Here is a 17,652-nt window from a genome sequence, read left to right on the forward strand (position 1 = left end):
TGTTTGATGTAGAACTCAAGGAGTTGAAGATAAGGTAGAACTTGATTCGAAAGAAGCTGGAATGGCTAACTCTTGAGAAAAAGCAGTTCATAGCTTTCATTCAAGATAAGGAGAAAGCTACAGATTGCGATGATAAGGAAGAGGAAGCCATGATGATTGAGGATGTTGTAGGTATGACAACGATGGAGGATGAACTTGAAATTGTTCAAGTTGGATCAGGATTGTATAGTTTGCAGACATTGGTGGATGAGGATACTCACATGGAGGAGCCTCATGATGAAGTAAGTACTTATACTTGTGTTTCAGTTGAGCTTTTGGTAGATGGGCCATATGCAAGGGAGAGAAAAATCAGTTTGCCAATGCAATGGAGGATCATACCATGGATGTCTACGATGAGACCTTGTATGGAGAGGCAAGGACCATTGACTGTTGCAAAGCTTATTGGGGTTGTTTGTGACCTTATGGTAGAAGGTGCAAATTCCCGTGACAAGGGAGGAACGTGATGATCATTGCAGAGGAATGGGTCATGCTTTAGCCATATGGAGAAATTGGCTAAGTGCCCGGCATGACTCATGGACAGATTGGAGAAGGGCACACACTTGAGTATGATGATACTTGGGTGGACTTCTCATGGCCGAGACCAAGAGGAAGTCTTGGTGGAACCTTCAGTGGGGGAGCCATGGTGGAAGAGACTCATGTGATGATGATATGGTTGGGTGACCGAGTTCACTAGACCGAATTGCAGACTTGGATGAGGATGACTGATTGTTGTGATGGGTCTACTTAGTTGGACAACATGGGCAACTTGAGTCATGGACATCGAGTTGGAGACATGGAGCATGGCAGTCTTATGCAAGGACATTATGCAGGAGCACTTGTAGAGGTGTCACTTATGGGCATCCAATGAGAAGTGCCAAGGCAGGGATGTTGTGCAGGTGGATTTGCTGATGTGACATGGAGATGTTTTATTTATGAGATGATGGGGATGTTGTGTAGTTGAGTACAATGAGGCCATGGACTGGTTGGATTTATGAGCAGACTATGGAGCATTCCTACTACATGGAGAGCTGAGGCATCTTGCAGAGACCTTTGGGCCGAGACATGTATGCTTGATAGGGTGTTGGTTGGAGATGACTCATGGAGCTCATGATGACATGAGGTTGTGACTTTTAGGGACTTCATATTATGGTGGATTTGGAGTGATGGAGTTACAGCGATGGTGATGCCTTGGTGGTAACACTTGGGCATGGGTTGAGCCGAGACTTAACCACTTATGATACATGGGAGATGAGACAAGTGTATACTTGTTTCCTTGGCAGACTTGAGGGATGGCACATTGCAGATATGATGAAAGTTGCTTCATGGACCTGAATGTGGCACATCGAGAGTCGGGTTTGATGAGAGGATCTCTTCATTTTGAGGAGATGGATTTTACACATATGGATGATAATGTTGGATTAGATGCGACTGATTTCATGCAACACATTGATACCAAACATCATGGAAAACATGTTGCAGATGAGATGAAGACTACTTCATGGACCTGGGCATGGCTTACTTAGATGGAGATGGATTCTTGATCGAGTTGATGTTGTGACAGGATTTTGAGAAATGACTGATGATGGCATAAGGATGTGCATTCTTATGATTTGAGCACGACAGTTGGATTAGCTACCTGACTAGTTCGATTCATGGGGGTCAACAGTGGACAGAGATGTGTTAGCATTGTGTTGGAGTATCATGGCAGCAGTTCACACGATGGTGATACATGATGAAGTCAACACGATATGTTGCAGTAAGCATGTAGCTTGAGTTGGAGGGACCAACCTTCCACAGTGGGAGCAACATGTGGGGATTACGACGGATGTGGTTGATGATCATGGATTGAGGAGACTTTCTTATTTATGGAGACATGAGCCTTTATGGTTTGTGCAATGGCAGAGCAGAGGAAGTAGCATGGGCATCCTTGGATGTTGGAGCTAGCAACACTTTGCAATGTCATATGATGGTGTTGTCGAGGAAGACAACCGTTTAGAGTGGGGGAGTATGTCAAGCCCACGAGTCGGGCGTGCCGGGCGGACGCATTTAACCGACGGGTCGGCGGGAGTTGGCACGGGCGCACGACGGGCGAGCGACGAGCTAGGCGGTTGAACGACGAGTGGAGGGCACGTGTGCATGGTGCGATGAGTCGACCGAATGAAGGAAACGTGCGACGCACAGAGTCATCTTGTGAAAATGACTAAGTGTTGGGCAGTGGAAAGTTTATATGTGGGGGTTGTCCTGCACATAGGCACCCACACCATGGGCCGACACGAATTTGGGGTGAGTTGGACGAAATGGTGGGTCGACTTGGTGAGTCGACGTCCCAAACGATGGGCTAACCGCCATATAAGTAAAGCATTGGAATGGTGGCAAAAATCATTCAAGAAAGTTTCCAAGTGTTCATGTGAGTTAGAGGGCAAGCTAACTTGGAGAGGATTGAAATTTGGCAAGGTGTAGGCAGACTCTTGGGCCGAAACACTGAGCCGGGGCAAACGCAGAAAACGGAGCTGCAGGTCATGCAAAGGCATGCGATGGCATCGGCTAAACGACCGTGCAAGGGTGTCGGGCCAAACGACTGAGCGAGGGCGTCCGAGGGTGTTTGTTTGAATGACCGAGCGAGGTCATGCGAAGGCGTTTGAGCGAGGGCATCGGGCCGAATGACCGAATGGGTGAATGTTTGGGTGAAGTCGTTTAAGGACATTCTGGCGAGGTCATTGGAAGGCGTTTGGGAGAGGGCGTGTGAGGGAGCAGGGCCGCCGAACGAGCAAACGGGCGAAGGCGTGCGAGGGTGTCGGGCCGAACGAGTGAACGGGCGAGGGCATGCGAGGGCGTCGGGTTGAACGACTGAACGGGTGAGGGCGTGCGAGGGTGTCCGCCTGAACGAGTTGAGGGCATTCGAATGAACGAGCCAAGGGTGAATGACACGCTAAACAGTGCGACGATGAACGAGGTGTGACGGGCGGAAGTATCCTTGGGCACTCCGAACAGTGGTTCGGGTGGTGTGAACAGTGCAGGCCAACTTGCATGATTTGGAAGATATTGTACCAAGGAAACTTGGGGTTTCCTGCAAAGACTGTAAAACTGAATATTTTGTGAAGTATTGATATTATCGGGCAGACTCATATTTCAGGGAGTTGCCCCTCCCGGTTTATTATTTGCTGTGCATATATGTTAAAAGATAATAATGATGAATGATGTATGAATGTTTCCACTGTGCTAATGAATGTATACTTAGGAACGCTGAAAAATAAACTAAGTATAGAAAGTAGGCATAGTCCACAATCGCAAGTATTGTTAAAAGGAAAGTGGTCGGTGGTGCCGCACCTCCTACAGTGCAGCGCCAGTGTAGGGGCATGACACAAAGTGTCCTGTTGGACATGACAAGGCCATCCTTGACTATCTACATGCTTATACATGTTATATGTTATTATCGCTATCTCAGGGATTTGAACCATAACTTTAACAATGAAATGGCATTGGCAACCACTCATTTTCACAAATGAGGATCTTCGCTTCATTTATATTGTCCTCTTCTTTCCTCGGGGCCATATTAACAAGCATAGCTACATAAAAATGTTTGAATGGAGCATCTGGGTTCATTTTATCTCCTCTAATAAAGTCTCTAATTCTAGTTGAAGGGATTTTTGCAATCAATCAATCTCCATGTGTTTTCCATTTACTTCAGACCAATCTAACTTTGTTCTAGAAAATATGATATTTTCTTTAGGATCTTGCACCGAAAGGGCAATGATTGTTTCCCATTTTAATTTCTTTACCATTTTCTGACCCAATAAGTTGTTGCAACAGTAACCCAGAATGTGCTGCAATAGTGACCCAACAAGTTGCCACAACTATAAGGACTCCCAACTATAAACCATCATGTTGACATAGTGGTAAAGAAACGATCTGCGTCAACAGTCAACTAGTGAGTTGCCACAACGGTGAAATAGTGAGTTGCCTCAATGGTTAAGTAACGTTAATAAGAGATTTTCCGCAATGGTTGACCAATGAGTTGTTGCAATGGTTGAACAAGAAATTTTGGGTCAGAACCAGTTGTATGCAACCCAAAACAACATTTTGTTATATAATAGTTTGAATAAATTTTGGTTCTCTCCTAACCTTGACGCACAAGCCACAACCAGTTGGTGCAAACCAAAACAACATTTCCTTTATATAATAGTCTAAATAAATTGGGTTTTAGTAATGTGGAGGATTTTGGGTTTTACAAATTGGGTTTTAGTAATTGGGTTTTGACCAGCACCATAAAAAACAACAAAAAAACAAACATTATGCTTATTAACTAGACCTGAAATCTGCATAGGTTTTGACATTTCCTATTTTGAACTTATAATATGAGCGCATCTGGGTAAAAAATGTTTGTCGTGTTGTTTACATGTTCTTTACGAAATTTAATCTCAATTTTCATTGAACATTGGACCGATATTTGCAATTCGATCAACACAGGCAGTTTAAATTTTCTCCGTCTGAGGGTGCATGCTTATTAACCAGACTTGGAATCTGCAACCCGCAACATTTCCTATTGTTTCTCGCGTTGAACATTGGACCGATATTTGCATGCAGTTTCAATTTTCTCCATCAGAGTGCAAGGGATTTGAAAATGATCTTTGATCGAATGGAATTCAGAGAAACGAAAACGTGAATTCAAGGTGTGCGGTGGTTGCATGAGTTAGGTGACCCATCATGTCGTCTGGCGAGCTCGCCTACATATAGGAGTTCCGCAAATGGAGTATCTAAATGGTGAGTGAGGAAACAGAGCTGTTAATATTAAGGTTTGGGATAGAGCTACTCATTGTTAACATTGGGGAGGGATGGGACGCGGTCGCCAGAAGGACCTCACCGACGATGGGGGGCATGAAACCCAAAAGGCGTTTCTTCAACCAATTACCTTACTTTGTTTTTAAATGCATGAGTTTGTGACATTTGTGTACGTTCTTCAAAGAATACACTGAGTGGATTTAGACTTACAATCTTGAAAAGTGGTTATCGAGGAAGATAGCTCAATTCAAAGTGTCGCCTTACCGTGGGTTACTATCTCTTTTATAAAAAAATAGTTGATATCAAAGTTATTGTAAAAATATAAAACAGTGGGGTATGGTTTTTATTCTTCACATTTAAAATATCATATTTTATTTATTGAATATTAGTTATAAAGGTTTCCCGATGATGATAGCTATTACTTTCGATGGAAAATTATAAGTGAATTTCTAAGAAAACAAATGTGAATAACTATTTTCTTGTTTGTTAAAGTGTTAATATTATAGTAAATATTTTAAAATATGGATATATTTAAAATATATTAATAGAAAATAGTTATTATTTTCAGTTTTTTAATGTGATAAAAATAATATTATTTTTAAGTTACAATATTTTTGAATTGTTTAATGTTTTATTATTGTTTATTTAGTTTATTAATACAATTTATCTTATTGATGATGATGATGATGATAGTGGTTAACGTCCACTGAGACCAAATTGGTCTATCGGACCTATAATTTTCTTAGTTTTTAATTGTATGGCTCCATGTCTTTCTTGGCGAGATTGGTGTTGTAGCTTTCTTTTTTTCTCTACGGTCTTCTGGCTTCCTTTATCTTGCATCTCCTTCATCTCTTCTGGTTCTTGGGACATTGGTGTCTTATCTTCACAATCTATTGTGTTCATCCTTTTGAAGATAGTCGGAGAAGAAGTTTGGTCTAGGAGATCTGCTTTGCTGTTCAATGAAGATTTATTTTGTGCGTTATTTGAATCCTCATATCTGTTGATGCTTGGGGGGTTGTCGAGTTCACTTTTTTGTTGTTGGGCGGGGCTTTCTCCCTGCTTGTCTTGAGAGTTGTTTCTTTCTTGCCCGATTTCTTGTGATTCAGAGTTTTCTCTAGAGTATTCTTCTTTGATGACAATGTAGTGTTCTTTTTGTGCTCCTTCCCACCATGTAGATCTGTGGTGGTTTTTTCTAGCAGAATTTTTCTAGGAGGTTTTTGGGCAATTTTTGGCTAGATGGCATGTTTCAAAGTAGGATCGACATCGAAGACGACACTTTCATAATCGAGTTTCTAGTTCCACACACAGTTATAAAAATTAAATGGTTAGTAAATGTGACATTAATTCATTATCAACATCAAAACATTAGTTCATTTTACATTTCACATTGGCCAAATAAAAAAATTAAAAGCATAAAAATAAACTTAACTATAACTTTCTTTTAAATTATTATTATTATTAACTATAAAATAGATTAATATATGAGTAAAATATATACACATATATTAGGAAAAATGTGAAAATGTCCCTAACCATAAAGATTCACCCTCACTTTACCATGAAAATTATTAACTTGTAAATAGTTTTTTGCTACAATATCATTGGCTAATACCATGGTTTATCAATACCACATGTCCAACATGACATGTGACATTTTATTTAATTAATTAATTTGGGATAACTTAATTAAAATAGTATAAGAAACTTGGAGATAAATCTAAAAATGTGATCTTGCATATTATTATGGGTATTCTATCATATTCCGTAGAGTTAAATCTCTACCACCGCTTAAAAATAATTATGGATGATTAAATTAAAATTATAAAAAATGTACTCTAAAATAAACACACTTATTTAGTTAATTTTTAAATAATTAAGTATTGCAATTTACAATTTTTTTTTTTCATGGATAGGTATCTATTGAAATCAGCGTTCTATAATATAATTTTATTTTAAGAAAATTATTGTTATTATTATTATCCAATTTTAAGGTCACTGTCAAGTCAAACACCAAATTGGTGTATGAGGCCCCCTTGTTTGCACAACGATAATTGGTGTATGAGACCCCCTTGTTTGTGGGACAAGGGACCCACCTCCACACAACAATTTGACTTCTAAGTCTACGAAGGCATACATACTCTACCTCCTCTGGTCTTGAACTTGTGACCTCTTAGGAGAAAACACATGCTCTTAACCATTATGCCCACTCAAGCGGTGTATGTTCAGCTCAATAGAATACACAATATCAAGGGGTGAAATTTACCCAGGGTTGAGATTTAAATTAAACCCTAATATTGTAGGTTTTTTATATTAATAAATGTTAAAAAATTTAATTGTCAATGTGTACATCCATCCCATTCATTATCTGCGATTCATTGGCCTTCCATCTCATTCATTGGCTTTCCGTCCGATTCAAATATTTTTTTCATAATCACTGTCATATTGTTAAAAATATGGTAATCTATGTGGTTCACTAAAGTGGGACATTTAATTGTAAGTTATAGTTATTTTTATTTATCAATAATATTATTGGTATTTTAAAATAACTTTAGATATTTTTAAAATTTTATAATCTTAAATAATTTTAGAAATTTTTATCTATTATAAAATCATATAATTAACACAATCAAACCAAATTTACTAATGTGATATATGAAACACATGTATAACCACATTAATAAAAATGGTTAACATAATGGGATAGCCATATATCAACCACATTAATAATGTATAGGTTAGAGATAGCTATTAAAGATTGACTGTTTGTGATTACTAATAATTATATAAATAATAACAACCATATTGGTTATTATTAATAATTCTTATATATGGTTATTAGATAAATAATAAATATATAAATATCGAGCATGGAACGCGTGGGCGAAAATGGGCAGGGCCTTGTGTCTATAGTATGAGACACTATAGCTGGCAGTGAACAACAGAAACATGTAGGCTGCTCGATAGTGATGGATGCCCATTCTTACCCTCCGTCTTTGCTTCTGTAACAAGGTTTTACCGAAGTTACTGCACCCCTAACCCTTTTGTTTCTGCACTCGGTGTTTAGGCCTCCGTTTACACTACCACCCGCCCTAATCGTTTCTCCCTTAATGGTTACCCTCAGGCAACTGGCGACCTGTGTTCCCCGACAACTATGGACCTCAATCTCATTGACTATTTGGAAGAACCGTTGGTGGAAGGCTCTATCTGGACGACCCCGCATGTTACTGAGGAAGGCATGACCCTGTTTAGCTGTATGTTGACAGAAACCATCACCGGTTTACCTCCGTTCTCGGGCCCTTCAGATCCTTCGGTGATACTGCCAGACGACCCCCTGACCTAGCCATCCCTTTCCACCCCTCCGCCGTCACCTTCCTCACTAGGGTTTGCCTCAGGTTGCCTTAACCCGAACCCTGTGGATATTTGTGCTGGCCTACCCTCCCATCCTTCTTCCTCCGGTTTTAACATTTCATTACCCAGCTCATTTACTATCGTCGTCTCTGAACCGCTAATCACGCCACATTCATCTGCCCCTCCATCCGGCAGCTTTCCGAACATCCCTCCCTTATCGGATGCCCTACCTTCCACCCCTCCACTCCTCCTGAGGACACACCCATCTCTGGGGATAACTCTGATCGTTGGGAGGATACAATAGCTGAAATGTGGCCTCGCAATAAATCCAGATGCTTTAGATATAAAGCTGAAGACATCATTCTCAGGCTCGAGGAGGACATACAATTAGGGGAACAATGGATTTCAAAGAAAGAGTATTGGTTGGAAGAATCTGAGGCCGGAACTACTCTGCGGCCCGTTTAAAGTTATGGGCCTCTAAGGTTTGGGGACATCACTTGGCCGATATACCTACTTTGCAGACCTTCGTGAGAGGTTGGTTTGCATTAAGGTTCACCAGGCCTGATCAAACGAACTGGGTTTTATCTTCATTCTGGCACTTTAAGCATGCCCCTGTCCTTCTGAAGAGATGGAAACCACTTTTTGACCCAAAAATAGAGCAGATAGGGGTCGGCTCAATTTGGATTAGACTGTCGGGACTCCCATTACAGTTTTGGTCTGAAGACATATTTCGCCGCATTGGGAATTCTCTAAGCACGTATATGGAGTATGACAAGTCTTATCAATCCACAGGAAAGATGGCCTATGCCAGGATATTGGTGCATATGGATACCAGAGGGGGTTTATAGGAACACATCACCATTCAATGGAGGACATACTCTCGGAAATAGCTTCTGGACTATGAAGGAGTACCTTACAGATGTCAAAGATGCCACAAGGTTGGCCATGTATTTAGGGATTGTCCCCTGAACAACAAGGCAAGTCAGAGGTCGAATGAAAAAGAACGGGTACATCAAATCTTGAGGTCCAGCCATAGTCTGCAATGGAAGTAGAAGAGCAGCCACAACAAGAAATAGCAGAAGCAGGAAAGTTACGCGAGAAAGAGTCAAAGAAGAAGCATGGGAAAGCTCCACTTCGGCCACCCTCTCCACCTCTGACAAGAGCTCGGGCAGCTATAGGGGATGAATTTTCCACGGGTATGTCAACTCATACTCTCTCCACTACTTTTATTTCATCTGTATCTCTAGGTAATTCTTCCACTCACTCTCATGCTAAAGCCTATGCTTCCCACTGTTTTGTACAAGCTCTAGACCCTCATCATCACCTCAGCTCCCTCTAGATGCCCTCTATCTATCATCATTGTCCTGTCATGACCCCTCCCCCTGTTTACACTACCTCACAGCCATCCATCCCAAAGTCCCCTTTGCATCCTCCTCCCGACCATCCTATTAGCACTGAACCTCAATACCCCCTGCGCTCGAGATTATGCTCACAAGGTCTTGATGCTATAGGATTTGGTATTGAATCAACCCCCTTGCTACCTAAACCATCTTGGGGGCGCCCCTCCTCACTATCCAAAGCCAAACACTAGGTAGGGGAGGAGGTTTCCATGGGTAAACAAAAAACCATAGATTGGGTTCTTAGAGTAGAGCAAACCCTAAGAAATAGCAGAAGCAGGCAAGTTACGCGAGAAAGAGTCAAATAAGAAGCATGGGAAAGCTCCACTTCGGCCACCCTCTCCACCTCTGACAAGAGCTCGGGCAGCTATAGGGGATGAATTTTCCACGGGTATGTCAACTCCTACTCTCTCCACTGCTTTTATTTCATCTGTATCTCCAGGTAATTCTTCCACTCACTCTCATGCTAAAGCCTATGCTTTCCACTATTTTGTACAAGCTCTAGACCCTCATCATCCCCCCAGCTCCCTCCAGATGCCCTCTATCTATTAGCATTGTCCTATTATGACCCCTCCCCCTGTTTACACTACCTCCCAGCCATCCATCCCAGAGTCCCCTTTGCATCCTCCTCCCGACCATCATATTAGCACTGAACCTCATACCCCCTACGCTCGAGATTCTGCTCACAAGGTCTTGATGCTATAGGATTTGGTATTGAATCAACCCCCTTGCTACCTAAACCATCTTGGGGGCGCCCCTCCTCACTATCCAAAGCAAAACACTAGGTAGGGGAGGAGGTTTCCATTGGTAAACAAAAAACCATAGATTGGGTTCTTAGAGTAGAGCAAACCTTGACCTCCCCCCTCCATGAAGATGCTTTCCTTTAACTGTCGAGGGTTGGCTAGCTCTGGGAAAAAATTAGCCATGAGACGACTGATTGCATCAGATGCTATAGATATCCTTTTTCTCCAAGAAACCCTTGGTCCTGCCAGCACCATCACTCCCTTACTCAAATCATGGTTACCAGGATGGTCATTTCATTCGCTAGATACCACGGGAAAATCTGGAGGGGTAGCCCTCGGCATTAACAATCGTTCTACTAAGTTGAATAATGTTTGGGGGGAATATAGGTTCCTGGGAGCTGATATATACTCATCTACTCTGGAAGTTGACTACAAAATCATCAATTTATACGACCCTTGTCACAATAGGGCTGAATACTAGAGGAAATTGCTAAATTCAACATTTCTCCAACAAGACAACATAATCCTTGGGGGGGGGATCTTAATTTTTCTATAGGGTATGCGGAGTCTTCAGGATATCAAGCATAGGTGGACATGCTATCAGCATTTTTTGAGAATCTTCTGGAGGACCACAACCTTATTGACATTCGCTCTACCAAGATACAACCCACATGGAGGAATAATAGAACTGGTGAGGCAAGCCTTGCCATAAGGCTTGATAAATTCCTAATGAAAGAACCTCTGGTTAATAGAGGTACCTGTATCAGACAATGGGTTGGATTTGGGGGTCTATCTGATCATAAACCTATCTATCTGGAAATGTAGGATGCCATTGATAAGCCAAAGGCTCCATTCAAATTTAATTCCACATGGCCGAGGGACACTGATTATATGAGGATGGTGGTTGAATACTAGAAGGCTCAACCTCCAGGAACTGGTGGGAACATTTTGGATGACTTTGTCCATAATCTGAAGGAGTTGAAATTCCTATCCAAATACAGGGCTCACAGGAAAAGAAAACTGGAAGACCAATTGCTTAGAACAATAGAGGAGGAAATCTACACTTTCGAGGAGAATACTAGAGGGATAATTACCTCCCAAGAACAAAAAGATAAAATTGCCTCACTGATGCAGAAGAGAACAAAAATCCTGAAGGACAGAGAAGAGAGTTGGAGGCTACAGAGTCGGAAAATATGGCTTAAGGATGGGGATGACAATACCAAATTCTACCACAAATTTGCCAATGGGAGGAAGGGGATCAATACAATATGGGAGTTAAAAACTGAGCATGGACAAGCTATACAAACCTTTCGAGAGCTAGCAGCACAGGCTAACTCACATTTTAAGGACATTTATAAGGCTCCCCTTATCGCCACCCTGGCTGAAGTGATGCGCACTGCCCAGCTCTTCCCCAGATTCGTAGACCAGGAGGCAGATCTAGAACTTACAAGAGAAGTCACTCTAGATGAGCTTGAAGGAACCTTAAAATGGCTCAAGAAGGATAAGAGCCTAGGGTCGGATGGCTGGATAGTGGAATTTTACATTGCTTTTTTTGACATCATAGGGGAAAACCTGTTAAGGATCATAGAAGATTGTCGAAGGCGCAGGAGGATGTCGGAAGGCCTTAACTCCACTTTCATAGCTCTCATCCCCAAAGCTGGTAAACCATCTACCTTTGATGATTTCAAGCCTATATCTTTGTGTAACTGTATCTACAAAATCAATGTTAAGATCATTGCTAACCGCCTAAGACCAATTCTGTCCTCGCACATCTCCCTGGAACAATTTTCCTTCCTACAGAACAGACAGATTCATGAGGAAGTAGGCACAACTCAGGAACTACTCCACTGTGTTTAGCTCAAAAAATTGAAATGTATGATAATGAAGGTAGATCTATCAAAAGCATTCGACAGAGTTAGTTTGCTCTACATCCAAATTTTGCTAACTCACTTGGGATTCCCCTACACCTTCATTAAATGGATCATGTGTTGTATAACCAACGTCATAAATAGTGTACTAATCAATGGTTTGGCATCCCCCTCTTTTCATGCTGAACAAGGGCTCTGGCATGGATGCCCTCTATCCCCTCTCCTATTTCTCCTCATAATGGAGGGTCTTAGTGGAATTATTGGAGAAGACCACAGGCAAGGGCGGATTACAGGAATTAAGATCACTGATACCTACATTTTGACACACCTGATCTTTGTCGATGACATACTTATTTTCCTCAAAGGAGGCATTGGCGACTTAACATCTCTGCACAACGCATTTGGAATATTTCAAAAAGCCACGGGAATGGTGCTGAATGAAGCAAAATCCACTATTACAGCTACAGGATGCTCTCAACATGAAATACAGTATGCGCTCAGGAGATTCTCCTTTACTCTCCTGCCTCTGGAAGAAGGTCTGAGGTACCTCGGCTATTGACTAAAGCCTCATGGACATAAAATGGCCAATTGGACCTGGCTAATCACCAAGGTAGAAAAATGCCTCAATATCTGGTACCATAAATATTTGTCAAGAGCAGGCAGGTTGATCCTGATCAAGGCTATTCTGGAAGCAACGCCCGTATACTGGATGACGTTGGCTTGGATTCCTAGAGGGATATTGGCCAGATTACAAAACATTTGTTGTCGATTCTTATAGAAGGGGAAACAGTCTAAGAGAATATTTGCATGGGCTAGATGGGAGACCCTTGCCCTGCCCAAACAGTTGGGAGGTTGGGGGATTAAGAGACTGGATGTCTTCTCCAAAGCATTGGTAGTAAAGCTAGGATGGCAATTGCTCAAAAATTGTAGCCTATGGACAAAGGTAGTTGTCTCTAAATATATTGCCCCTACCAATACTCTAGACTGGATCAGACAAGCACAAAGGAATACCTCAAATATATCCATCATTTGGAAGGTTGTAATAAATGCTATGAGTCTTATTCGAAATGGACTGACATGGAGAATCTGATCTAGATCACTTGTTCGCATAGGGGAAAACCCCTGGGTCGGCTGTGGCAATGCTCATAGGTTACCTACAGAGTTGAAAACACTCCTCGTCGATCAGGGCATCACACATATCTACCATATTGTCGACAATGCCCATTCTACCATGACACAACAGGCCTGGAAATCAGGGAACCTTCTAAATATCCCTCGGCATTGGCAACAGGACTGGTGTGACTACTTAACTGCATTAACAGATGCCCACATCATGATTACAAAAGGGGATGACGAACTAATATGGGAATTTGCCAAACATGGCTCATATTCACCTAAGGTAGGATATCTGGTATTGATGGAACCTTATAAACCCCAAGCTACTGAGCCTTGGTGGACCTTTATGTGGAAGCTAAAAGTGGCTCCTAGAACTAGGCTGCTAATGTGGTCTATTCTGCACAACAAAACCTCGACTGGTGCAAATTTGATGAAGCAATCTTATTTAGGACCATTTTGGTGCCACCTTTGCAGAAACTACAGTGAAGACAATGATCACCTCTTTCTAGACTGCCCTACCACCCAAGAGCTATAGAATAGCTTATACACTTCGCTTCCCATTTTATGTTGGTGGCATGGTGAAAATATAAAAGATGCATGGAACAACTGGTGGAAGGCCACCACAGGAAAGGAGAAAAATGGCCCTCTATTCTGTCTAGAATAATCACTCCATTCTAGAAGAGACCACCCAATAGCACAATAGGAACATCAGGCCGGAAATCATAAATACTTCTATGCCATGGGCTTATTTCGACGGATCGGCCCAGGAGATAGGCTGTGGGGGGGAGCCATACTACATTTATCAGAAACCCATACCTTTAAATTACAAATGGGTCTAGGTAGAGGCACCAATAATTACGCTGAGCTCATAATAGCTAAATTCCTCATCCATTTTGCCCTGAACAAACAGTGCACGAACCTACAACTCTTTGGGGATTCAAAATTAGTATGCAACTGGATAAATACAAAATCTAATTGCAATGCATACACATTGAGGCATATCTTGGATGATATTCACAGGCTCACCTTGACTTTTGCCTCTTTTGTTTTCCATCATTTTCAGGGAGCGCAACACAGCTGTCGATCACCTATCCAAGGAGGCAGCGCACAGGGATGATGGTACTTGGTTGATACATGAGGAGAAGGATGGTGTTACCTATCAGCACTATCATAGATTGTTCATAGATCTAGAAGCATAACTGGATGGCTCAATATGAGTCAAGAAGTTTTTTGATTATATGTAAATATTTATGTTTTTTTTCCTACATGTTATTACAGAACTAAGTTGAACTATACTCTCTCTGCGTAGAGACCATAATTTTTTTGCTTTTTGATCAGTTTTTTCCCTGTTTGGAGCATTATACCACTGTTTAAACTTATTTTGGACAGGCAATGCCTTACATACTGCATATGCTCAGCATCTACAAAATCTAATTTTATCTTATTAATGAAAATTACGACTTTTTCCACAGGAAAAAAAATAAATATATAAATAATAACAACCATATGATTATTATCAATAATATTTATTGGAGTAGTCTTTAAGTACGACTTTTTGGAGTTTTTGGAATTTCTAGATTTATGGTTGGAATCCCATAAAAAGATTTGTGATCAAATCTTAATTTTTGTTGTTTATTTTGATGACATATATGAATTCAACACCCTCAAAAACCCCAGAGGAACTTTGATTATGAAGAGTTCACCTACAAAACTTGTCATTTCAATGAATCTTGGAAAGATTTTAGACAAATTAGATCAGAAAATAAACCAATTTTTTTTTCCAAAAAGTAACACTTAAAAATTACACGAATAATATGTATCTCTCAACATTGACTTCCTAGTTGTGAAAATAAACAATATGCCTAGCTATGAAGTATATATGTGCTCTTATGTGAAATAAGAATTTAGTTTGTAGGATATGATCAAAGTATGTTTTAGGTTTTAGAAGTTACAATATTATTTTGTACATTTCAACCTAGAAGTATATATGTGTGTGTATGTGTGTGTGGGTGCTCTTATTTGAAATAAGAATTTAGTCTACAGAACATGATCAAGTTTGTTTTAGGCTTTAGAATTTAATAATACTTTTATGTACATTTCAACCTAGATGGTTTTTAGATCCATGTACCTCATTTTTCTTTGGTTTAAGTTTATTGAATTTTTAAGTTCAGAAAAAATTGGCATCAATTTTATAGCATAATTATCTTGATAGAGAAAGGTGTGTTCAATGCAACATATGTGATACTTATATTTATAACTAGTAAGCTCTATCTTGATTACTATAATCATTTTGAGGTGAGGAGCAGATTGCACTCCTTCAATGATATTTCATAGAAATTCTTATTTTTCCACCCCCCTTCCTTGATTTGATGGTGTTCTGATAGATTTCTTGTAGACAATGTTAATGCATTTTCCCAGTTTTGACCACCATTTCCACCGTTAATCTCTCTTTCTTCACCTAATTGTTGGTTAATTCTCACTTGCGAATCGGTAAAATAGGAAGACCTAAATTTGGTCAATCTCACATATCATCTTGTGTTTGTACATGATCTAAACAAAAATTACTCTAGATGGTTTTCATCTGAAAATATATTTGTCGAGGGGTTGAATAGGTTATGTCTTTGTCTTGGATTATTGAGAACTCTGGAGTGAGTGAAGAAAAGTATTGACTTGTAATAAGTTTTATTGTAACAAACAACAAGTAAACTCCACCTGTAATTTTTAGTGGTTCTATGCTACTAACCCTTTTAAACTAAATTTCTTCAGTCAATTTAATTATGGATCATTATTCATCTAATAAATATGAAGAGATATTTTATATTTCCGGGGAAATAAACATTATGATAAATTTATTACAAATGCACAACTCCTGTGAGTGCAACAATCAAATGACATAGCCATCTTGTGTCCTCTACTTCTACTTAAGCATATAAAGGCAAAGCAAAGTTTTCTACACCATAATTTGGAAAAATAGTTTGATTGTATCTAGACAAAAATCGATCAATGAAAACCATTATTTACAACATAACCAATGAAATCATTGTTAACAACAAACTCCACCAATCATTCAACACATATTCAATTTTTTGAGAACTCATTGTTGAGAGCAAGTTAAGTCTGAGTGAACTTAAATTAATTGTCCCATGACATTGTTAACTGTTCATTATTTATATATATCTTATTGTACCACTTTGGTATCTGTTGTCAGCCTTCCCAATTAGAGAAGAACGGTATTTTCTCATATACATCATCTCTATTAATCACAATTATCTTTGTAGCTAGGACATATAGTATTCAATAAAATTTAAGTTTTCACTATAACAAGAACACATATACTCCTTTGTTTTTTCATCAAAATTACCTCTCTTTTTCTTAGGAAATTGACAAGGAAATTACTTCTTTCTTTACAAGGAATTTTTTTATGAATGTTGGCCACAATATTTTCTTATCCTTACGGGACATTCACCTTTCTATCTCCATAATTATCCTATTCCTCCTTTCCATCCCTCCATTTTGTTATTGAGTGAACGAAGTGGTATATTTCTTATTTGCAACATGTGGTGTAATTTTTAGTGGTAACAATCGATAACTCAAGATTATGGATGTGATCCATTAAGTTGTAAAGGTCTTTTCTTCATGGTGTTTCCTTTGCAGCATGTGATGAAATTAATAGTGATAACCATGTAGGATCAATCGATAACTCAAGATTATGGATGACATCCATTGAGTTGTAAAGTTGTAAGGGCATTGACGATAATGATACTGTTTGGTGGTGAGTGGTTTGAGATTACAAATAGAAATTTAGTGAAGAGACATTGCAATCATTAAATATGAAAAATTGTTATTTGTCTTGATGATGGATTTGTATAATTTTAATTTGTTTATTTTGTTTTTATGATAATGATATATTTAAGATTCTATTTAATGAACCCATTTTCTACAACATAACCACCAATGAAATCATTGTTAACAAGAAACTCCACCAATCTTACAACACATATTCAATTTTTTGAAAACTCATTATTGAAAGCAAATTAAATCTTAGTGAACTTAAATTAATTGTACCATGACATTGTTAATTGTTCATCATATATAACAACTCATACACATTTTTTTATTTGTTTGAAAACTTTTGAGAGTTATTTCACCAAGGGTTCACGTTATTCGAAAAAATAAAAGTACCACCGATAAATGACAATTCTCTAACCTAATTTCCTTTATTGATCAACTTATTTATCACAATATTTTCTATTTCTCTTTTGTTTATATGAAATCATGGCACTGACCCATATAATTATATCAGATAAGTATAATTCATTATGTTTATTTATCAAAATGATAACGAGTTTATGTCATGGATAT

Source organism: Pinus tabuliformis, chromosome 8 (assembly GCF_031772625.1).
Source record: "Pinus tabuliformis cultivar Carrire ecotype Pingquan chromosome 8, CPIR1, whole genome shotgun sequence".
NCBI classification, from domain to species: Eukaryota; Viridiplantae; Streptophyta; class Pinopsida; order Pinales; family Pinaceae; genus Pinus; species Pinus tabuliformis.